Source organism: Eleutherodactylus coqui, chromosome 9 (assembly GCF_035609145.1).
Source record: "Eleutherodactylus coqui strain aEleCoq1 chromosome 9, aEleCoq1.hap1, whole genome shotgun sequence".
Classification (NCBI taxonomy): domain Eukaryota; kingdom Metazoa; phylum Chordata; class Amphibia; order Anura; family Eleutherodactylidae; genus Eleutherodactylus; species Eleutherodactylus coqui.
The window spans coordinates 130,618,489-130,643,368 of record NC_089845.1 but is presented as its reverse complement, the minus strand read 5'-3'; positions in this window follow the sequence as shown (position 1 = coordinate 130,643,368).

Here is a 24,880-nt window from a genome sequence, read left to right as displayed (position 1 = left end):
AGCGACACTCTACCATGATAACCAGAGCAAGCGGGGACCAAAACGAAGGTACTCCGCAACCAATCACCAGCAGTCACTGATATGCTGGATCCTGAGTGCTAAGATAGCCAGTGGAACTAAACCAAGGAGCTGCTTAATTGTGATATAGGATGCAATATACCCAATATAGATGATATTATTAAAACAAAACAATGTAATTAATATGTAAAGTGCCATTCATTACATAACCATTAGCGAAAACTTCCAATAAAGTTTTATTTATTGCTGTTTCCTTGCCCATTTTTTTTCACAAGTAGCCACTCATAAGACTTTAGATCATAGGATTTCAAAGAGATCTTATTTACCAGCAACCATTCGATGGTGGTATAGTATCAGATAAGAAAAATAATCATCCAATATATTGATATTTATATGCAATCCCCCTATCAAAATTGTCCTATAATATTTCAGGGAAACATGTATAATGCTAAATTTGGGGGAGCTAAGATCTTTATTAAATATATAATAATATTTCAGGAATAGTCCAGAGCACATATAGTGCTAAATTTAGAGGAACTAAGGTCATAGTTATTAATAATTGACATCACAGATGTTGCAGATATATGCCGAAAAAGACACACATTCATTCATGCCTTTTGGAGACCATGATCCTAAATGATAAATCTGTGTGTTTTCCTTTTGAGGGAGCCTCTTACCTATATTTCCCCTTCAGCCATTAAGTCTGATCAATTCTGTTCCTTGAAATTTAATAGATTCTGGATTGTTATCATGGCACTCCCGGATATGTGTCGCCAAACTTGTAAACTCACCCTGGTTGATTACCAATATGGGCGAGCTCTCGTCTTCCTAATTGCTGTCTTGTTTTGCCAACATAGTCCATAGGAAATGGGCATGTGGCCATGTAAATTACACATGATGATCTGCCATTTATGAATTCTCTGATCTCATATACTTGTTTAGTTGAAGAGCTCATAAATGTGGAGCCTCTTTTCATAAATCTGCACTTCTTACAGCCCGAGCTAGGGAAACAACCTTTTGTGGGATTCGATGTCAGCCACATTTGTGTACTCAAGATAGGAGAAAAGGGACTGTGTACAAATGGTTCTTCAGATTTCTTCCTCTTTGGTATGTTATTGATGGATTTTCCGAGAAGCATTCAGCCAAATCCTTGTCCCCCCTGAGGATGTTCCAATATCTGCCTATTGTTACGGTATACTACCCTTGATACGCAAGCCCGGGTGCCCTAGATCTCACCCACAACCCCTGTCCCTGCCTACTTGCCTCCACTCCTGGCTAACCCCAGGCAGGCAACTGGGCGGCGGTCCCTACTCTCACTAGGGACCGAAAAAGGGACGCTGGCATACCTGAATGGAAAGGGTAGAATACCGACAGAAAAGGAAGATGTAAATAACCAACATGAACAATACTAAGCAGAACTGAGGCAGATGAAAAAACCTGGCGGAAAATAGCAAAGTATAGCAGACAAGATGAAAGAAGCAGGAGACCAACAGAAGCAGACTAGCTAGCACACTAAGGGAAACCAATAACTGGCAGTGATTGCAAGTCTCTGCCCGACCTTTAAACAAAAGCCTCCTCCCAGGGGCGGAGAGAGAGAGACAGCCAACTCCCAACAGAACACAACCAAAAGGGAGCTCGTGCGTGGCAGCTACACTCACAGGTGCGCGCGCACGGCGCCGCGCACCACCAGCACTGCGCTGCCCATGCCAGCCAGACCCCCGCACCCCCGGCAGCTGGACAATAATCCAGGGGGTCGCACCCCGACCGCGGGACCCCGCACACCACCGCCCCGTAGGACCAGTAACCGCCACATGGTAACACCTATCTTCTTAATTTGGCCAGACCGATCATCAAAAGTACCTATCAAATGGATGATATTATTATTCTCTTTATATTTTGTCCCCAGAAGGTCACTCCTATTTCCTCCACAGGCAAAATCCCTGGCAGTACATATTATTTCATTTGGGTAACCCCTTTTCTTGAACCTATCGGTCATATCATCGGCCTTTTGAATAAAGTCAAGATCATTCGAGCAATTTCTCCTGGCTCTTAAAAATTGTCCTTTAGGGATATCTCTTTTCAAGGCCAGGGGATGGTGACTACTCCAATGTAATCGTGTAATTGAAGAAGTAGGCTTACGATAGATTGTGGTTTCCAAAAGGCCTGATGCCGTTTTCGAAATTCTCAGGTCCAAAAAGGTGATCGTCTCAGGATGAATTTCAGATGTAAAAAAAGAGACCTAGGTCATTGTTATTCAAATAGGATATGAACTCTTGGAAATCAGTAATCATTCCTGCCCATAGTATGAAGATGTCGTCAATATATCTTATCCATAACTCCACTTTTGATGTCCAATCTTTATTTGACTCTTGAAAGACATGCAACTCCTCCTACCGGCCCAGGTATAAATTGGCGTACATGGGGGCACACGGGCTCCCCATGGCCATACCCCTGAGCTGGTGGAGGTACGTCCCCTCAAAAAGAAAGTAGTTATGTTCAAGTACATACCTGAGTAGTTCAACAACAAGGTCAGTGTGGGTGTTAAAGTAGGTACCTCTTTGATTTAAAAAGTACTGCACGGCTTTTACACCTCCTGAATGGGGAATGGACATATAGAGAGATTCTATGTCAAGACTTGCTAAGAATGTATTAGATGTTAATGATACATCCTCTAAACGCTTCAATAAATTGGTAGTATCTCTCACATAAGATGGTAATGCTTCCACAAATGGCCTCAGTATCATATCAATATATTGACTGACTCCTTGACTAACACTATCCATTCCTGAGACGATTGGTCTCCCTGCGAGAGAATTTAAACCCTTATGGACCTTCGACAGTCCATAGAAAGTGGCTATCTGTGGGTAGCGAGGAACTAGATATTCAAATTCCTTTTCACTTATTAAGTTCTTCGCTTTCGCTCCTGACAGGATATTACGGAGTTCAGCTAAAAACTTATCAGTTGGATCATCTGTAATTTTCTCATAATTGGAGGTGTCTCTTAGCATGTTTCAACACGTCTATATAAATGACACTCCAAGATGACCATATTTTCCCCTTTGTCGGATGGTTTTATAATGATGTTTTTATTGTTTTCAAGGGATGTCAGCGCCTTGTTGTCTTCTTTTGATAAGTTTTGGTGAGGTAATGAAGGTGAAGCAGAACTGAGTATGTGGTACTGTGGAGTACACATCTGTATAGTCAGACCAGCTGAGGTTCAAGTAAGAATTGCCAAGCAGATTCAGAATATCATACAGTGGAGAATTCAAAAGAGGAGTCAGGAAAGCTGGGTCCCAACTACTCAAATTGAATGTCCAAGGCACATCCAAAACAGTACAAATGCTTATCTGTGTGTGCCGCTCAGCTTCCCAACCAATCCCTCCACGAGACTCATGGTGTAGTTGGCCAGGAGGAAGAGTAGATGGAGTGTAGATATCAGCACAACACAAAGTCTTCTCATGATGATATTTTGGTCATTTTAGGGGATAGGTTACTAGTTGTTTACGGCATACAGATATTTTGGAGCTGTGACTCAGGAGCTGTCGAACATTTTTGAATTATTCCATTGTACAGAGATCTCCGTCCTTGTGAGTTTGTGGAACAGATGTTAATATCATGTAAACAGAAAAAGGAATGGCAAACAAATTATCTCCACAGGAAAAACAGAGTACGTGCAGAACGGTTATTCTGACCCTGAATATCTTACTGTTCCTATCCTGATGTTACCAACCAGCAAGAGTTTAAAGAACTCCTCATAGAAGGATATTTTATGTTATCAGGCATCGGAATTATAAGGCCCAGACACAAGGGGCGCATGTTTTTTTCATGACCTTAAATTTTGGACCATAGTGCCCTCTTTCAGGTTTTTTTTATCATCAGGTATCTTCCTAGCCAGACTCTACTGTTTAGAGAAAGAGAACTTTGTTCAAACTCAAACTGTATTAGGCATTATGCATGGGTCAATGCCATGAGAACAGAGCTGTATATCAATAGAGTGGGACACACCGGAGTACCGCAAGGGGTTGCAACTCAGCCCCTTAGTTAATGACGGCCCACGAGACCCTGCCATATACTGTATCATTGCTGAGAGCCAGCTAAGGGTGGCATTCAGGAAGGGGAAGGCTGTTACCCGAGGCAGCCGGCAACCAATTCCATGCTGCAGACTCTCCCGACGTGCAGTCCTCCCTCCCACTGAGAGACTGCAGTTGTGATTCGTCACACCTGAGTCCATCAGTGCACTTCCGGTGGCATAATTAGTCCAGCCGACGGTGGCTGATAGCGGAGGTGTAACGAGGTATGTACCACATGTAATCATATATTTATAGCTAGTATAAGTTATGTCAATGGGTTATGGCTCTTGCATTGTGATGAAAATCACTTGATCCTTAAAGGCGTAAATGAAGGCTGGTCTTTAAGCAGTTAATAATAACCAGCTACCAACTGTAAGCTGTTGCAACTCTATATGGACTGATAATTTCGCACTCTATGCTAACTGTAAGCAGCTAATTTCTGAAATGCATTAGTGGCCTTCTGACACTTTTTCAACAGCCCCCACAAAGGTAGATCAAATCTTATTATCTGGCAAAGTCCACAGTTCCACTGTTCCTCCTGTAGTATGTGCACTCACATACTACAGCCAGTGCTGCATGAGGTGACACACTGGAAAGGCTGCGACAGCAGAGAGACTGGCAATATACAGTAAGAGAACCCTGACGGACGTCTTCCAACATTGGAGCTGTACAGGCTTAAATCATAATGTCTTAAGACGTTAGACAGTGGATTGGAAAGGGTTATACAATTCCAGTACCCTATCCAAATATTTTGGAATAAGCGCCCTATGATGGATTAACCTAACACTAACCTACAGAAGAATCCAGGAGGTCATCTGTGGGGAAGGGGTGGTCCTACGTTATCTACTGCAAACCCTTTAATAGGCTATTCTCCTAGTTGCTAATGTAATTATGTGTGTAGTCCCCATGTTGGAGCATAGATTAACATACTACAAGCTATAGGATGCAGGAACTACTATGCCACTCCATATCTGATGACCACCATATGAGTCGTTATACTTGTTATAATAGTCCTTGAACAATAAGCCAATCACAAAGTATCCCACTACTGGGACCCCTAGCATACAGCAGTAATCTGTGGGAAGTTTTGGCAGTAAGTGGTACAGCACCACCATAGGCGAAATGAAGCATTGCACAATATCCATTCAAATCAGTGGTTGTCCGTGTAATGCAGGACAGTACAGGTCCTCCGGAGCGAGAGATGCTCTTTGAACAGAGGACCTGCCTCTATTAATTCAGAATTTCTTAACAGGGTGTATGAAAATGAGTTTTTTAAACTGGAGACCCCTAGAAGGGACCTTTCCCATGGGACGGAATGGGCCACACAACGCACTGTAAGCTGCAGGAAGTTCTTCACCAAAATCTGCATCTGTGGATTTTGCTACGATGTAATTCCGTCCCGTGTAAAAGGTCCCCAAAGTATCTAGCAAGGGGGAACAGAATTAATATGGAATGAACCCCTATATAAGCGTGCAGCTCCTGCAATCTCTTAAAAAGTCATTTGCGTTTTCTTTCATGTCTCGATGCGAAGCTACGCAGCACCAGGCTGTATGTATGATTGTGAAGTCTGATGATGTGCAGCTAACAGTGGGGACTTAACGTGCCTGAATACACGTCCTATTCATAGTTACTGCCAGGAATTACTGTAATATTGGGAAATGGACTGGATAGCCCATATTTAGCAAAAAAGAGTAAATTGAGGGTCCGCACACCTGGGAATAAGTAAAGAAAATATTTGCTGGCACCTGGCTTGTAAAACTCAATTCATAAATGCAAGAATGAAACGGGCAGCTGCAGGTCAACGGTCCACGTGCAAAATGTACTGTACAGACCTTAAAAAAGCTCCACCATGTGCTTTTTCCGGCTGGTCCTGCGGCCGAGGCACATGTCTTAGAACGAGGAATCCTTTCATAGGACGGTTGAGATGTTCAGACGCAGTGGTTAAAAGGAGCTATGACTACACTTTGTAGACTGTGCTTCCTGTCTTGGGTCTAAAAGTCGAAACCTGAAGCAAGGCCAAGATTAACTCGAAGAGAGTGAGGAATTTTGTTCAGGGGAAAGTAAACACAGCGCAGACAGCGCTCGGAAATACACTCCGGATACGGGGAAGCTTCCTATCTATTTATGGTTTATTTGAATAGATATTTATTGCACTTTGTGAACAGAGAAGATGAATAAAATGACTATTATTTCTAGTGGTTGGTGCTGTTTTTCTAATACAGAGCACCAAATCCCCTGTATAGACTTGGGGTATATGATAACATTCTGTCATGTTGATATTTATGGGAAAATGAATACAACTAGTTGACAATTATGGTGTGGAGCCATGGTGGCTAAATGAAAGGAATGCTGTATACTGCACAAGATCTTGTATATTAGAAGCAACAAATGACTAGACGAACTGGAAAGTTATATCAAATTTAGAAAACTTGGATGGGGTGTTGACTGAGAGTGATTGAAGTAAGACTATCGCATTATAGGATCTATGTAACAGACCTCCCAATCATCCTATATCCGGGGGGGATTGCACACCAAAATACCACATATTAAATTCAATTGCTCATAGAAATCAATGGGAGCATGCTTATATATTTTTGTACGCATGTAAATACTTGCGTGAAAAATGCAATATGCAGGGAATATGCATATTTCAGTTGTGTATTTCCCCTACTGAAATATGCATACGTCCATGTAAATGAGCCCTTATAGCGCTGGAGTAAAAGGCATTTTCAACTCAATCACAGCACATCTTTCATTTTACTAGAACAGCTAAAGGAATTGGTTGTTATGTGCAGCAAACACAGTTTTTTACAGAGTTTCAATAAATAAGGCCTATCACATAATCTACGGTATTAGAAGATGCTTTGTGATTCAGTGTAGTGAATAATTTAGATGTGTGGTGGATTCGGCATGCCTCTGAGGAAAAAGGAAACCCATTGGACAAGTTCAGTCGAAAGCAAAGAAAGTAAAATTACTACAAGTGAGCAAACAACGTGACCAACCACTTAAGAATGAGTGGGAAAGAGCCAGGACATCAAGGGTTGCAGAGACACCAGAACAGCATTGGCCCAAATTCAGAGAGAGAAGAAAAGCCAGTGCATCAAGGGTATCTGAAACCACAGAACAGCGTGAGGTTCGACTTTAACTATAGCCGTTAAGACCCAGGACATCAAGGGCTGCAGAGACTGGGAACAGCAAAAGGCCAGAATTCAAAAAGAGGGGAAAGGAGCCAGGAAATCAAAGGATACCCAGGGAATACCTGGCATATAAACTAGTTGTTTTTAACTGTATCAGCATCCTAGCATAGACTTTGCTGAGTTGTATAATATCTTAAATAGTGCAGTTTATATGCTAATATAGAATAGCCGTGCATGTGTGTGTTCCATAATTCCAGCCATTCCTCAGTCACCATAATGGGTACTTTCCAACACGCAGCGTGCAGCAGCGGCAGCTATTTATTACATCACGTGGTATTTTCCCTTCAGTAAGATAGCTGTGAGCTCTTCTTTCCTGCCTACATCAGCGTTACCATGCTGCCAAGGGCCTGAAATATCCTAAAATTATTCCTTTTATTACCGAGGTTATTTATCAGCTAATTCCAAATGATATATTTTTTTTTTTCAATCCTTTTTAGAACATGGATGGCGGATTAACACAATGGTCGGAGTCCTACAAAAGGCCATTCAGGATTATTCTTCGCTCTACATTCGTAAAATATGTGTTCCCATGATGATGTGAAATTTTAGCTCACGAAAACATACGTATGTAGACGCAGTTAGCAAGTATCTGTCAGTGGGAGCCTTACAAAAGTCACACAGATTCAGGCCTTACAGGATTTACATTATTAAGCTCTGAAAGCAGGGACACTTACCGTCTTCTCTCCCGGCAATCCAGTCCTCCTACTCCTTGTTTTGGAATGATTACCACCTAACCGCTGCAGCCAATCAGGGGTGGCAATGCTTATGTGCCGTACTCCGGGCATCACCACTCAGATGTTGTGAGCCATGAGAACAGCACTTGACTGCTGCAGCCCTGATTGGCTGCAGTGGACAGGTGGTAGCTATTCCAAAACAAAGAACAGGAGGGCCAAGGGACTGCTGACCTGGACCGGCAGGGGAGAAACCGGGTAAGTACAGCTGGGTTTGGGTGCATTTCTTTAAAATTATATTAGCACCCAGGTGACCTCTTTAAAGTTAATCTCTACCTTTATTTGTTCTTAGGTTGAGGGCTCGTTCACACTGGTGTATTTGCAGTGAATAGACTCCATTGATTTTAATGGGTTCGTTCACATATGTATATTTCCTCAGGGGATTTTCGATAGCATAAAAAAATACGCAGGATGCCCTATTTTGGTGCGCATTACACACCGCAATAGGCCATTGAAGTGAATGGGCTGGGGCAAATGGCTCTTCTCCATACTTTTTGTGTGTGTAGATGTATCACAAATGTATTTTGTGTGCTGTGTATCTACATGCACAAAAACCCACAGGAGTGAGCGAAAATCACTCGCAGAAATACGCAGCATATGTGACCGCAACCCGCATAAAGCCATGTGAATGAGGCCTTAATGTTGTGTGCTGATTAATGTCTAAGGGCCCCTGCAGATGAGCGTTTTTGCGCATGCTTTCGTGCGCAAAATCGCTTGCAAAAACCGTACACAATAAAATCCATGGATTTCAATGGGTTCTCTCACATTCTGTGTTTTCGCACTCAATTTTCATGCATTTGAATATATAGGTGACATGCTCTATTTTTGTATGCGTTTGTGCATCAAAGGCACCAATTTCGCTGTGTTAATTAATATCACCGCAGACTAATTAGACTGCACAGCCGTTCAAATCATGGTGCAGGTGTGTCCCGCACCGATTTGAATGGCAAAAAAAGTACAGTAAGCAGCGCTGCTATGCATCCGAAAGCTCGTGATAGCGCTCCCTTCACAGCACAATCATGTCACGTATATACGCCTACTCTCGTCTGCAGGAGCCCTAATAGATCTTTATAGCAATTGGAGCTTCAAATCCCCTGTTTAGACATTATAGGGAACTGATGGCGTCATTTGTGGCAGTTTTTGAAAGATGTGCAACTTTTTTGTTTTACCGCAGCTATTGAAACTTTCTGTAAAGATAGGTCATCAATAGCTGGTCGAATGCATGCGGAGGCCAGTGCACTCATACATGTAAAGAGCTGACGTGAACCAGAAACAAACAGCTCCATACAAACTGCAGTGGCCCAGCATGGTATTACAGGCACAGCAATCATTCCCTGTGCTTGCAATGACATGGCAGACCACTGCAGTGTGTATGGAGCTGTGTGCTCATGACAGTAATCAGTTCTGTGCAAGACCATACCAACCTTTGGAAATAGTTAATCGCCAGGGGCCCTCTGCCAATCATCTGCAGCTGACCTATCCTGAGATTAGGTCATCATTTAGAGTTGGACAACCCCTTTAATTTATAAACTTGAGTTATATATCATTTTTTGATCACACATTCCATTTAAAGGAAGTCGGTCATGATAATTTAATATAGTTTCAGAAACTGAACCTAACCCTAGATGGGTATTAATAAGGAATGGAAGCATAACTTCTCATGACTTTATGCTGCTGCTATTCTGTAAATATCCATATTCTTCAGCTGTGCGTAAAGACAGTCCAATGGGTGGGCTACTACAGACAGTCCAATGGGTGGGCCACGTACTACAGACAGTCTGATGGATGGGCCACTTTCTTACACAAGCCCTTGCTCTCGTCTCTCATTTCTTTCAAACCTCACCCATTGACTATTGCCTAAAGGTATCAGTCAATAGGCAAGGGGTGGGCTTTGGGAGGAATGAGAGAGGAGAGCCAGGACCAGTTCGAGAGAGCAGCCCACCCATCGGACAGTCTACAACTAAGTAGTATATAGCGCACGCGGCTGAAAAAATGCTCATATCTATGGAATGGCAGTAGCATAAAGTCATGTGAAGGTATGTTTCTACTGCTCTTGTTAGTTCCCTCCTAGGGTTCACAACTTAGGGTCCTTCTGCACAGAGTAGTTAATCGTTGAAACAAACAAATCGTTTGCTTTCAAATGACAGCCGCTTACACGTGCAAATAAATTGCTTAATTGTTTTCATCATTTTTTTGCCACATCTCATCCAGTCCATCGTTGGTCTTTGAGGGGAGTCTTAACGACCGCCTTTTACACGGAATGCCTGGCAAACAACAAACAATGATTTTTATGTCTGCATAAATTGAACAACAAGTGAAAAGTGAACAAATTATTGTTGATCGTTGGCCATGTTTACACTGAAAAATTATCCTTCACTTTTACACACTTCAACGGTTATTTGAATTATAATTATTCCATGTAAAAGGGCCTGAAGAGTCCCTGATAGTGAGCTGTTCATAGGAGAAAGCATTACAAAAAGACTTCACACTTGAAAGTGGAGCTTCATATTATATAGGATTACAAGGGGATGTTCTTTCCTTTCAATTAATGTGTTGATCCTTATTCTGGATCAACAATTTGAGTTTATATCTAAAAATTAAACTTGTCATCTTAATGTGGCCAGCCTTAGCTGCTTGTGGTATCTCCATCTCTATGATGTTCTGAGGTGCCCCCACCATGCAATCACCTAGTTCTGCTTCTGTATTTATGTTCTGAGTTTGGTTCTCATGTTGTATTTAGGTTACAGGATTGGTTCAGTATTGTATCAGCCTCTCAGACACCGCTTTCTCTCCTACTGTTGTCAATTGGTACTCTTTCTGGTCTGCAGGCTCGGTCTTACCATCACAAGAAGAAACAGAGCTCACATCCATTGTCCAATTTAACTGCTTTATTAACGTATATGCAGAGCTTGTTTTCTCCTTGGGCGTTGCGGGGTACAATCGATGGACCTTAGTAGCATGTGCTCACTTCTCTAACTCATAGGCCTTAAACTCAGCACTTCACAGAATCTCTTAATCTACTTTTAATTTCTCTATACTAACAATGCCCGAGGGTTGCTAGGGTGTCGGGGATCATTTGGCTCATTGTGCCAGAAACGGGTTGCCCTTTCCAGCACCAAGGGGGGCACAGGATTGAAACAAAACAATACTTAAGGGAACAGTACCCAAAAATGAACATGACTGCACCCCTGATGACTTCTCCCAGACTAAATCAATTACAGGGCCTTCTGAATACAGACAGACAGTCTCACTGTAGATTACTTTAAAAAATAAAGCAAAAAAGTACAATGGCGACAAGGAGTTATACACAGGATTAAGGATTGTGTCAGAGATTAATCATTCAGAGCCGTGTGGGAAAGTTATTCCCTCCTCACAACTTCATTGCTTTTCATTGCCAGCAACAAACCTCAAAATATCAGTTTCGAGAGGTGAAAGTGCACAAACACTGCAGATGTTTTTTCAAGCAACTTTTATTGGGAACATTCTGTTTTAGCCACTCTGCAGGAAAAACCTGCATAACAGCAAGCTCATTCACAGGGATATTAGGAGCTCAAATGTCTATTAAAACGGAGTTATGTAACGACTTGGACCACAAGATTTTATCATTTTGTACATGAGAAAGTAATGGAATATAAATGACACATTCGCTCCTTGACTCGCTGATGAGTGGCTTTCTTGGAAATGTTGGAAAATGACAAATTTTCTATACCAATATTTAATTATCCAAGGGGAACATTCGTAATAGATAGGAGAGTAGACCTAGAAATGTGCATTGCATGGAGGATAAACTCTTAAATAGGTTGTCCATTTTAGGCTAATAAAGCATAATTCTTGTATACCTGAAACATTCTACAACTTTCTAATAGACTTTATTTTTTAAGAGTATTTTCCATGTATTAGTTTGCAGTCATGAATGACAACACTCTTGGTAACATTAAGAGGTAGTAATCCTGTACATAGCTGGTCCTACCCTCAGCTGAGAAGTGGATACAGGTGGCTCTTCAGTAGAGGGTCTGTTTCTCCTTGTGGAGACAACCAACCTGCATGCAAGGCTCTCTGGGAAAAGATATGCAAATTTGCTCTCCTCCAGAAGGAAGCAAACTTCTCTCTAACGCTACCTAGACATTGACTGATAGGATAGCTACCTATATGTGGCATTAGGCCGCTTTTATATAAGCATATTGTAGCACGTCTATAATACAGATGTGTATTACAGATGTGTTGCAGAAGATATCACAACTGTATGTCATCAGTATTTCGTCACTAGTTGTTCAGGGGATTTCATTTTCTACTCGGCAAATACTATTTGCTCAATAGAAAAGAATAGCAATACGGAGGCATAAAAATCGTCATTGGCTCGTTTGCTTATTGTTCGGTTTAAACAGCGCTCGTTCAGTCCCTGTATTTGCTAATACAGGGACTGAACGATTCTCATTTGAACGAGCCAGCGATGTATTTGCCTGTCTAAACAGGATTCACGAGTCTGAACGAGTTAGCGGTGACGTCACTCGCTCAATCAAACAAGACTTGGTTTATCTAAAAGGACCCTAAAGGGGTATTCCCAAAATTGATTTTTATCAACTATCGACAGGATAAGTGCTAAACATCTTGTTACGTTTGCTTGGCGCACTAAAGCGTCACACCTCCATCCAGATACAGGATTGTGTCCATTTAAAACTGCAAACACTCATACAGCATTTGCACTGACAAGCTACACTTCTCCAGGCAAGATGGAAGGATCCCTGTCCCTTACTAACCATGGAAACTGGGGATCCCCTGCCTAAAAGCGGGGTGATCGTTCTGATAAGGACGGCCCCACTGTCTTCATCTGGGACCTGACTATCCCTAATTAGGAACCTGGAGAAGTGCACAAAACATACACAGGACATGACACTGTTTCCACACACTAGACACAGAACAGGACTGCACATAAAGCAAATGTCTGGCCACCTGCACACACATATCACACACGTCGCTGTTCACACCAACATACCAGGCTGTGCATACAACACATAACAGGAACCCCACCAAGAGCTCACATGCATAAAGATGGAAAACCATAGCCAGCCCAAGTGTCCTCATACCAGGGGAATAGAGAGTCAGCCACCGTGCTGACATAGGGAACAGTGTCAGGCATCACACAGCTGACACACACACAAGACATAAGACGTCTGGAGGCCACACCTGTCAAAGGGAAGGAAAGAGGGGGTCTGCATAAGATACTGACAAGGACTACAGGTGTCCAGACCGTCTTCAGGGAAAGTTAAATATATATTTTATTAAGTACATCAGCAAGGATATACATATGTTCAAAACAAATAAGAATCAGTCAGGTAAAAAGCATAAGAGCATAGTGGGATGCCTAGCGAGTGCCTAGCCATCCTCATTTTCTTTTAACGTGATAATTAACTTTCACCACGGCGTGTTCCCGGGTCAGGTACAGGCGTCTGGTGGCAGAGACATTGTGAACACCAAATTTTATATAAACAATTGTGCTGAGAGGAGAGGAGAGGGAGGGGGGTCCCACACACCTCCCACAATAAAGATTGGTCCCAGCACCATTGGATCCCGCCATCTATCTCATCATAGTAAAAAGAAGAGAGATAGAAAGAGAAGACAGAAAAATAAAGAGGAGGGGGGCTGAGAAAGAGAAAGAAGGAAGAGGTGGGGAAAGGGTGGGCGGCGGGCACACCAGCCCGGCGATGGCCATCCGGATGCGGACGCCATCAAGGATAGCATCATCATAACGATTATATTTAGGATGGCATCACCCCATTGGTTAACCATGAGTTGAACTTAGTAGAGTATCGGAAGGTTATCTAGGTCGCCTATGTGGCGTAGTAGATGGAAAATTTAGCGTCGTCCCTAAATCGTAGTTCTTCCATATACATAATATCATCTAAAGCTTTTACCCACATTAAGCGTGTAGGGGCCTCTGTGGTATTCCATAGTTGTGTCTTGCGGCCAGGAGAGAAAAATCTGAGAACGCCCTTCTTAATCAAGGCTATGGGGCCTGGAATGATGGAAAGGAGAGCGATCTCCAGAGAAAAAGAGGTGTCTCCTGCAGTAAGGGCATTATATATGGCATGTATCTCGCTCCAGGAGGGGGACACAAGAGGGTTGGACCACAAGATGTGTAGCATCGACCCCAGGTTGCCCAGGCATCTCCAACAATTGTTACCAGCATTAGGGTACATCTTAGCCAAGTGCACTGGGGTGTGGTACCACTTAGATAATACTTTGTAATTCAATTCGTGATGCCTGCCAGAGACTGACATTTTATGAGTCATGGTTAGCGATTTGACCCAGTCACAGTCTGCAAGGGGCCAGCTCAATTCTCTCTCCCAGCTCTCCTTGAAACTCGCTTCTCCGTCTCGCATCCCCCAAGCCATTAACATGCTGTAGAATGCAGAGATAGACACTTAAGACAAGCATGCACCCACCAGCTCTGAATGAATGGGTTCAACACAGAGTAAAGCACTAAAATGATTAGCATCAACTACTAAGAGATGCTGGTTTTTATATGCAGCAGACCAGAGGGGATTGGCTGGCAGAGAATCCCACACCTAGCCAGCTCAATTAACCCCTCTGTGAAGCTGTGCTCATGGAAACCTGTAGAACCACAGGTTCCAGATGCACAACCTTAACACACCTGATCAGTGGGAGGCTCACTACTGAGACCCTATTGAGCCTGAGAATGGGAGCCCCGAGTGCCTGTCTTCTCCCCACTGTGGGCTCTCTACACACACCCCTGATGAATGGAGTGGTACCGCGCATGCTCAACCACTGCTCTATTCAAGCACTTTCTCACTGCGGAGAGTGCAATGAGGAGGCAAGGGGAACATAAGACCCCTGTTCTTGGAATCGGTGGGGTCTCAGTGGTGAGATCCCCACCAGTCAGTCAATCTTGGAAATACCTCTTCAAAAGCTTTCTTAATATTAGCAAAGTATGTTGAAAACCTTACTACAACACTTGTCCCATTAGGTAACCCCAGTCCATTAGGACATATAGGCATTATAGAGAGGGTCCCCCACTCAAAGTTCCATGTTCCCCTGGGAACCTAGATTTCTCTGCTGAACTAAGGCCATCTATATTTACATAAACAACCATTAATGCCATGCAATGCTACATTTCCCCTGCATTTTAAGCAACGGACAGCCCGTTACATTTGTTAGGCAACAGCTTCATGAAATTCCTAGAGAAAATATTTTAATTCAACACATTCCATTACAAGTTAATGTAACTTGTAAGAAGCCGGATAACTGACGTAGTCTGGTGTACTGCCATTACCGTTTCTTGCAGTTTGCTGGTCGTGTGTGTGTTTTTAATTAGCGGTTAGACTTAGCACTTTAATTCCACACATAAAAAGGATTTTGATTTTTGAATAGTTCTCAGGAGGGTTGTCTAGTTTGGAAAGCCCATTCCAAATATCATGTTAGGGAGCTCTGAGCTAATAGAGGGGCCCCACTTCAGTATTCGCCTGTATTAGCCAAAGTGAAGAATGGTTCCAAAGACACTCTCGCTCTGAAGGATTCAGTACCAAACTGTGTACTACTTAATTTTCCCTATGGAGGCACTGTAGGGAAATGGAACACTTGGTGTGGGGTTCACCTAAAGATTAAAATGGATTACTGGGTCTATGAGTGTTGGGACACTCTGAGCAGTGTCTTACCAGCACTGGTTAGGAGCTACAGGTGTAGTAGCCGAGCGGGACTGAAAAGTAGTCATGAGGAAGCCAGAGTTGTTATCGGGTGGTCATGTTGGCAGTACAAAGGATGAGGCGGGAAGCGTAGTCAGGTGGAAGCCAGGAGTCATTATCAGGTAGTCTTTGCAGAAATAGCGGAGGAGTAGGTAATGTAAAGCTTGACTAAATGCTTCTGTGAAGCAGAATAATCACGCACTGAGGGAGTTCCAGGGCCAGGCTTTTATAGGAAGTGCAATCAAGGCAAGAGAAGAAGGGTGAGAGTTATGCAGGGAAAGTGACCACAGGCTGGATAGCTCAATAAAAAGGGCCACTACTTGAAATACAGGAGGTTCCCCGTTTGAGTCCTGACAGGAGCTGGCTTACTGGGGTACATCCTGTGGAACTCCCTTGTGAGTCTTGGGGCATGCACATTTTGATCTGGTTCCCATGAACTTTTCTCTGGTCCCCTTCCATTGCACCAGGTATTGAAATCTCCTCCAGGAAATTCGAGAGTCCAGGATTTTGTAAACTATATATTTCTCCTCTCCTTGGACTTTTACTGGTGGAGGACGTGGCTGACTTCTTTCAGCAAAATGTGTTCCCTTTGAACAGTTTCAGTAGCGACACATGGAAGACAAGGTGAATCCTCAGGCTACCTGAGAGTTTCAAGCAAAATGCCACCTGGCTGACCCTTGCTGAGATTGGAAAGGGGCTGATGACTCTTTGCTCGAATTTGGGAGAGGGTTGGAGACAAGGTGTGGTTATCCACTTAAGATTCTTAGTGGATAACCACACCTTCTCTCCAACCTGGAACATAGGGGCCACTTGGTGGTGTCTGTCTGACTTTTCTTATAGACATCCTGGGCTTCCTGTAAGACTTTCTTCAACCTCTTCTGAGTTTCAGCTAACTCCGTCAGTCTGTGATTGATAGTCGGGACAGGAGTCTTAATCCGAAGGCTAGGAATGAAGACTGGATGGGTACCATAATTAGCACAGAACAGGCTCTGGGTAGTTGAACTGTACTTGGCATTATTGTAGGTGAACTCTGTCGTTGGTAGGTAGTCCACCCAGTCGTCCTGGAGATAAGAAATGAAGCAGGGATGATACTGCTACAGGGTCTGGTTTGTCCTCTTGGTCTGGCCGTTAGACTAGGAATGAAAAGCAGAAGAAAGATTTACGGTGGTTCCCAGGGCCGTGTAGAAGTCCCTGTAGAACTTTGAGGTGAATTGGATCCCTCTGTCAGAGACCACATCATCCGGAATTCCATGTAACCGAAAAACTTCCCAGATCATCAACTTCGTGGTGTGCTCAGCGTTAGGAATCTTTTCTATGGGGATAAATTGAGCCATCTTTGTAAGTCGGTCCACGACTTACAAGGTATCCATACCTAAAAGCTGTCTTCCATTCAGGTCCTGGTGGATCTGTACCAGATTATATGCTTCTCTGAGGTCCAGTTTAGTAAAGACCTTAGCTGCCTGAAGCCTCTCCAGCAGTTCTGGGATTAATGGGAGAGGTTAGCGATTCTAAACATTAATCTTGTTTAGTTTAGTAGTCAATGCATGGCCAAACAGTAGAGTCTTTCTTTTTAACAAAGAAAATGGGTGCTCCTGCCGGGGAGGAAGAGGGCTGGATAAAGCCCTTTTTTAAATTCTCATCCAAATGTTCCCGAAGGGACCCTAACTCTGGTTCTGCGAGGTTGTAGATACACCCAAATGGAATTGAAGATCCAGGGAGCAACTCAATAGGACAGTCATATGGCCGATGAGGTGGCAGCTGGTCAGCTTTCTTCTTGCTGCAGACATCCTTGAACATTTGGTATTGAACTGGTAACTTCTCAAAGTCCTGTTGACGATCTGTGGGGTCTTGCATTAGTTTATGGTCGGATAGTGCTATCTGGCAAAATTCTAAAGGGAAAGCAATAGTCCTTGATTCCCAGTTGATAGAGGGATTGTGGGTAGAGAACCTGGAGATCCCGAAAATAACCGAAAATTTAGGGGACGAGATGAGCTGGAAGCTGATCATTTCTTGATGGTCAGGTTTCATGCAGAGCTCCAGTTCAACTGTCTCCTGTGTGACAGGTCCCGAGGACAAGGGTAACCCATCCACAGTTTCCATATCAATTGGTATGAGCTTAAGACCACATCCACACAGGCGACAGCAATATCACTGCTATGTACACAGGAATTTATAGTGTCAGTGATGCTTTTTTCTTGATAAAAATGTAGGATCGTGTCGCTGCTACCCACGATTTTCTTGCACGATTTTGTAGCGAGAAAGTTACTGTTTAAAAAAATTGTATAGCATTGCATAAAAATCTCAAGTTTTGCAAAAGTACAAGCGTTTTGAAGCAATGATTTTATAGCGAGATTTTGTAGCCCGTGTGAAAGAGGCCTAAGTTTGGTGCCAATGTCTTTGTCAAGAACAAATTTTAAATGCATAAACTTTCCTCCTGCTCCTGAATCCGGCATCGCTGAACGCTGCATCGTCTAATTACCTGTGAAGATCTCTATTGGGAGAATAAAATGGTGGAGTGAAGTAAGGGTCTTCACACTATCTTGAATTACTGGTGCAATGGTGTGCTTGGTGACATCCCCTTGTTCTGTGACAGCTAGATTGGCTGTGGCCTTGACGTTGGCTAGGGCGAGAGTCCTTTAGAACTTGTTTGGACAGTTTAAGGGCTCATGCCCACGGCCGTGACGGGCTTCACAAGCAGAATACCGCAGCGGAGTCCATCACTGCGCCCCCCCCCCCAAAGATCCCATATTCAACTCCGGATCCGCTGCATAGCTCCTGCATGATACTGCCGGCGCGCATGCGCAGTACAGCGGATGACGCGCCATCAGTGTCCTATGATGCGCTGGCAGTGTCACATGACACGCTGGCAGTGTCACATGATGCGGCTGGCGGTGGGTGGAGCGCGTATTCACGCTATACTTCCGCTGTGCTACAGTGGAAGTATAGCGTGACGGGCGGCTTCCATTGACTACAATGGAAGCCGTCCGCGCGTTTTGACGCGGCAAATAGGACAGTAGAATTACGCAGCGTGTACATTGAGCTATTAGGTTCCATAGAACCTAATAGCTGCAGTGAAATGCCACAGATTTCCGCCAGGTTTCACGCGGACAGAAATCCAACCATGGGCATTAGCCCTAAAGCATAATGTCCTGAGCTTCCATAATAAAGACACAGATTATCAGCACAGCGTCTTTCCTTTTTAGCGGTAGAAAGGGGGTTTGTAGATGATATCAACCTGTATCAGTTTTGGTGGGGCTTCAGTCCTCAGCGGAGGACTCAATATGGATTGGCTGAAGGAATAAGGGGTGTTGCTGCACAAACCCAGCAGTCTCTCTTTTTGCCACTCAGAAAGTCTCTGGTCAATTCGGATGCAAAGCTGAAGGAAGTCTTCCAGGTTATCAGGGGTCTCCACTCCGGCAAGTTCATCCTTTACCCACTCAGATAATCCTCGGCGAAATTGCCTCTGTTGTTCAGCTGGATTCCATGTAGTATCATTCACCCAGCGACAAAATTCTACCATATACTGTGCAACAGAATGTCGCCCTTGTCGTAGGTTATGTAACCTCCCTTTGGCCAGGACACAGCGGTTCAGATCATCAAACATTTAACCCATAGCGGTCGTGAAGGCATTAAGGCTATCAAGCAGATTATTGTTGGTCTCTGTGTACGGCGAGGCTCATGTGAGCGCCTCATCAGTGAGGAAGTTAATGATGAAAAACACCTCCTTCCTGTCAATGGTAAACAAGGTGAGCTGCATCTGGAAATATATTCAGCATTGATTTAGGAAACCTCCTTATTGGTGGCGATGTCCTGTAAATTTCGGTGGCAATTGCAGGCAGACATCTGGCACCAAATTGCACATCTCTAAGAGTTACCTCTATAACCCCACGATCTCTTGTTGCATAGCAGCAACCCCTTCCTGGTAGGAGGCAGAGAACTCCTGGAGCTCTGCGAACTGTTTCCTGAGCATTGCTACTACAGACTCTATTTAAGGGCATGATTATTTGTAGTGTCTTACCGGCACTGGTTAGGAGCCATGGATGCAGTAGCAGAGCAGGACTGGAGAGTAGTCAGGAGGAAGACTGAGTCGTTATCAGATGGTCACGTTTGCAGTACAAAGGATGAGGCTTTTATAGAAAGTGCAATCAAGGCAAGAGGCAGGCTCAGAACCAGGAGGCAGAAGCTACATAACTGGGATCAGAGAACAAGGCTGAGAGTTATGCAAGAAAAGTGTACACAAGCTGGATAGCTCAACAGGAGGTTCCTGGTTCAAGCCCTGACACTCTGTGGTTAGTTTAATATAGGAGGCCCCTAGCAAAAAGGGATTGTCCAAAGCGCACAATTCTTTTAAATGACTGTGCAATCATATGCAATGACTAGGAACCAGTGAGTAGGTAAAATATCAGTAGATAATCTAATGATAAAGTAAAGTACATATAAATTCAACAGATTTACAGTAAAAACTGCAAGGAGAACCCATAAAGAACAGTTGTACAGTTTATAGTGCCAAGAATGCTCCAATTGGTGGGTGGAGGGGCACATTTTGTAAAGTCACTTTATTGTGAAGATCTTAATAGTTGAATAACATTGACACCGCATTCTCATAGCTTATATATGGGATTAGTCACTCATTAGGATCGCTATCCGCCATCTTCCTGCATAAGACAGTTGGCACATGAAGTAAATTCATTTCCACACCAAAGTTCCTTATTAAATCTGGCTTCAGCAAGCCATACTGCTTGTCTGCACAGAATTTCTTTTACACAGTCACAGTGCAAAAACACCAAATTAACAACTTGCCATCTGGTCTTGTAATAAACCTATAATGTCCTTGCCTTACAGTGAGGGCTAGTGCCCAAAACCTCACAAGCCATTGATTAGTACAGGGTGCATCCCTTACCTTGTCGTGCACCACAGCCACTGCTGTACAACTCCCATGGCCTTTTTCCCAGCCTGTCTCTTTCCCCAGCCTGGAGGTCAAGACACACAGAATAGGTTCAGCACAATGCAAAAGGCCAGAGATTAGGGCAGGCCACAGGCAAATGTGTGGTCAATAAAGCAAGCCAAGCTCACGAGCGTTAAATACAGCTAAATCAGGAATAGCTAAAGGCAGGAGCCAGAAAGTCAGAACACATAAGACAGCACCTTAAAAAGGGATTGTACTGAGGTCATAAGTTATCCCCTATCCACAGGATAGAGATAACTTGCCTATCAGAGGGGGCCTCACCTCTGAGATACCACCAAGATTGGAGGTCCCATTTCTGCCTTTCACTGATGTCAGACTGAATAGAGCACTGGCTGAACATGTACAGTCAGAGCTCCATTCATTTCAGTGGGGCTGACAGAATATCCAAGTGTTTGCTGATCCGCTATCTCTTCAGTCCCATTGATAGTGAATAGTGTCAGTGTGGTGCATGACCAGATCTTTTCCTCATTGCATTGAACCAAAAACTCAGGCATCCTCTTTATAGGGAGGGAGCCTGATATAGCCAGGGATCTCTCATGATGACAGGAAAAGGTTTACTACGGGTCACATTGGCCTTTTGCACGCCAACAGCATTGGAACAGACTCTGCGGCTGGGCACCTGCCAGAATGAGGAGAGGGAAATGTGCCATGACCACTAGATTGAAAAGAAGAGACAATGTCAGGAATCAAACTGGGGACGTTCTGCTTTCTAGTCACTGGCTCTCACTACTGAGCCATCTATGAACCTTGTTCCATGATCCCGGTTTTTTAGTTCCTGACTCCTGTTCCTGACCCCACCTCTGTCCCTGATTAGGCTCATTATAAAAGCCTGACCCTACCACTGCACCAGTACGTGATTAATCTGCTTCAGGGCTCCTACTCACTTGCATTTTTTTAGCGCTGCAATATCGCTGCGTTTTAAAAATTTTGTCATTGGGACTTTCTAATGTTAAAAAAGCATGACAAGTTTGTGCTTTGCAATTTATGTGCAATGTGTTTTTAACCCCTTAGTGACGGCCCCATCGGGAAACTACGTCCTCAGTAAGTGGGCTTTAATCCTAGAGGATGTAGTTTTATGCGTCCTCTTAGGATTAATGCCCACTTACCTGAGGATGTGACAGCTCCATGCTGTCGGTGCCCGCAGATAGCCGACAGCATGGAGCTGTCATCCCAGGATGCAGGCAGTCACCCCCGGCATTGCGATCCGCCGATCGCAATAAAGTACATAAAACAGTGTAAAAAGTTTGATATTCAGCTGCCCTGATGGATCGGATCCATCAGGGCAGCTGAAAATACTCACCCAGCTTGTCTGCGGTGTCCCCCGGAGATCTGGTCCTCCCGGACCCGCTGCTGGCCTTCTGCGCATGCGCGCCAGGCGATGATGTCACGCGCATGCACAGAAGCCCGGGAGCCCCGGGCAAATTTAAAATCTCCTGGTTCCCGGCTCCTGAAGGTACCCGGGAACCAGAAGGTGTTACCGGGCCTGCGATTGCAGCTATCCATTGGATAGCGGCGATCGCGAAAAAGTTACAAAATAAGTAAAGCTTCACCTCCCATCATGAATCCGATCCATGAGGGGAGGTGAAAATACTCACCTCAGTCCTCCCCAATGTCCCAGGACCCGAAATCCCCGTCTGCGCATGCGCGCCCGATGTCAATCATCGGGCGCGTGCACAGAGGGGCTCGAGCCCCGGGAAATTTAAAATCCCTCTGCTCCTGGCTGCCATGTGTAGCCAGGAGCAGAGAGATTTCACCGGAGACATGATCACTGTTATCCAATGGATAACAGTGATCATGTAGAGTAAAAAAAAGTGTAAAAAGTTTGAAAAAAGTGTAAAAAGTTAAAAAAAAAAAGTTTAAAAAAGTTAAAAAAAGCTTGCGTTTCATCTCCCCCCACGGATCATATCCATGAGGGAGGATGAAATGACGTACCTAAGGCCTGCAGATTTATCCGCAGACCTTATCCCAGCTTCTGCCCAAAATGGCAGGCGCATGCACAAAAGCTGTGATAATTTAAAATCTCCCTGCTCCTGGCTACAAAACTTAGCCGAGAGTCTGGAGATTTCACGGAGAGCCGCGGTGAGTGGTTCCTGATCACGTGTTCGCCGTTATCCAATGGATAATGGCGATCACGTAAAAGTAAAAAAAGGTGAAGGTTCATCTCCCCCCCACCAATGTGATCGGTGAGATGAGATGAAACTTTTTACCGGAGGCCTCAGTATTTGCACCCCGACGTGATCTTCCTCCGTGAACTTTCCCGGATTCTGCACATGCAACCGCCGGCAAAACACCGGACACATGCGCAGGAGTCAGGGAGCCCAGGAAACTTAAAATCTCCTTACTCCCAGCGACTAATGGTCGCCGAGAGCCTGGAGCAGTGACCGGTGGCCTCATTGAGCGGTCCCCGGTCACGTGATAAAAAGATAGCGATCTACCTTTGGCCGGTCTCACATGACCGGATAGGAATTACGGATTCCGCATGCGTCTGATCCGCGGTAATACGCAGATCAATCGCATTGGATTACACAATTCCGCTCACATTAGCGGGTCGTAATTGCGTAATCCACTCGCAGAAAAGAGAACGCAGCAGGTTCTATGTTACCGCGGTTATTCGCAACATAGAGCCCATTGTGCTCCATGGTCGCGGATATACCCGCAGCCCATACGCAACTACCTTGTATACGGGCTGCAGATACCCGCGAGATACCCGCGAGAGAGAGAGGGTTCCCCCCTGTTCCCCGCTGCTACCCCCCACTCCCCTCTGCACCCCTCCGCCCCACAGCGCACCCGAGTACTTTTCACCCGAGTAGTGAAGTACTCGAAAATCGCGGTGCTCGATTGCGAAATCGCCCTTACCGCGTACATTCGCTCATCTCTAATTATTACTTTTGTATAAGATTTGGGGAACGCCGAAAAGGGCACGGAGTGTGGGGGGGGGATTTTTTTAAGGTGTCAATTTTTATTCTGTACAAGTGGGCAGTGGGTCCTGGAATGTATTCAGTTGTGCCCTGCAATCCAACGGGTGTTCTCTCCATTATAGGCCTTGCCATGTTTCCTGTAAGTAGATTAGGGCCACAATGGGTATGTTTTTGAACACGGGACAAACGGGGATATCCATTTTGGGGTGAATGTCTTCATTGCTATGTACACTGTACAAAAAAAATAGTTTTTAAATTGACAAAATTGCCAAAAAAATGAAAATCGTAATTTTTTCCTTCTGCTTTGCTTAGATTTATTCAAATACTGTGGGGTCAAAATACGCAATACACCCCTAGATGAATTCGTTAAGGGGTCTAGTTTTAAAAATGGGGTCATTTGTGGGGGTTCTTTGTCGTTTTGGATGCTCAATGGCTCTATAAGTGGGCAATGGGGCCTGGAATTTATTCCGTTGTACCCTGAAATCCAACGGGTGCTCCTTCCATTATAGGCCTAGCCATGTGTCCTTTAAGTAGATTAGGGCCACAAGGGGTATGGTTCTGAACACAGGACAAACAGGGGTATCCATTTTGGGGTGAAAGTCTTCATTCATTTGTTTGCTGTACAAAAAAAAACAGTTTTTAAATTGATACAAATGCCAAAAAAATGAAAATTGTAATTTTTTTCCTATTGCTTTGCTTAGATTTATTCAAAAATTGTAGCGTAAAAATACACAGTGCACCCCTAGATAAATTCGTTAGGGGGTCTAGTTTCAAAATGGGATCGTTTGTGGGCGTTCTCTGTTGTTTTGGGCACTCAAGGGCTCTACAAGTGGGCAATGGGGCCTAAATCACCTTCATGCTAAATTTCTGTTCTGAAAGCCACCGACTACTCCTTTCATGTTGGTCCCCGTTGTGCATCCAGACAAAAGATTAGGGCCACAATGGGTATGTCTCTGAACACGGGACAAACGGGGGTATCTATTTTGGAGTGCAAGTCTTCATTCATGTATGTGCTGTACAAGAAAGCAGTTTTTAAAATGACAGAATTGCCAAAAAAGGAAAATCACATTTTTTTCGTTTTGCTTTGCTTGAATTCATTCAAAAACTGTGGGGTCAAAATGGGCAGTACACCCATAGATAAATTCGTTAAGGGGTCTAGTTTTCAAAATGGGGTCACTTGTGGGGGTTCTCTTTGCTTTTGGCCGCTCAAGAGCTCTACAAATGTGCTATGGGGCCTTAAACGCCTTCAAGGAAAATTTATGTTCTGAAAACTACCAACT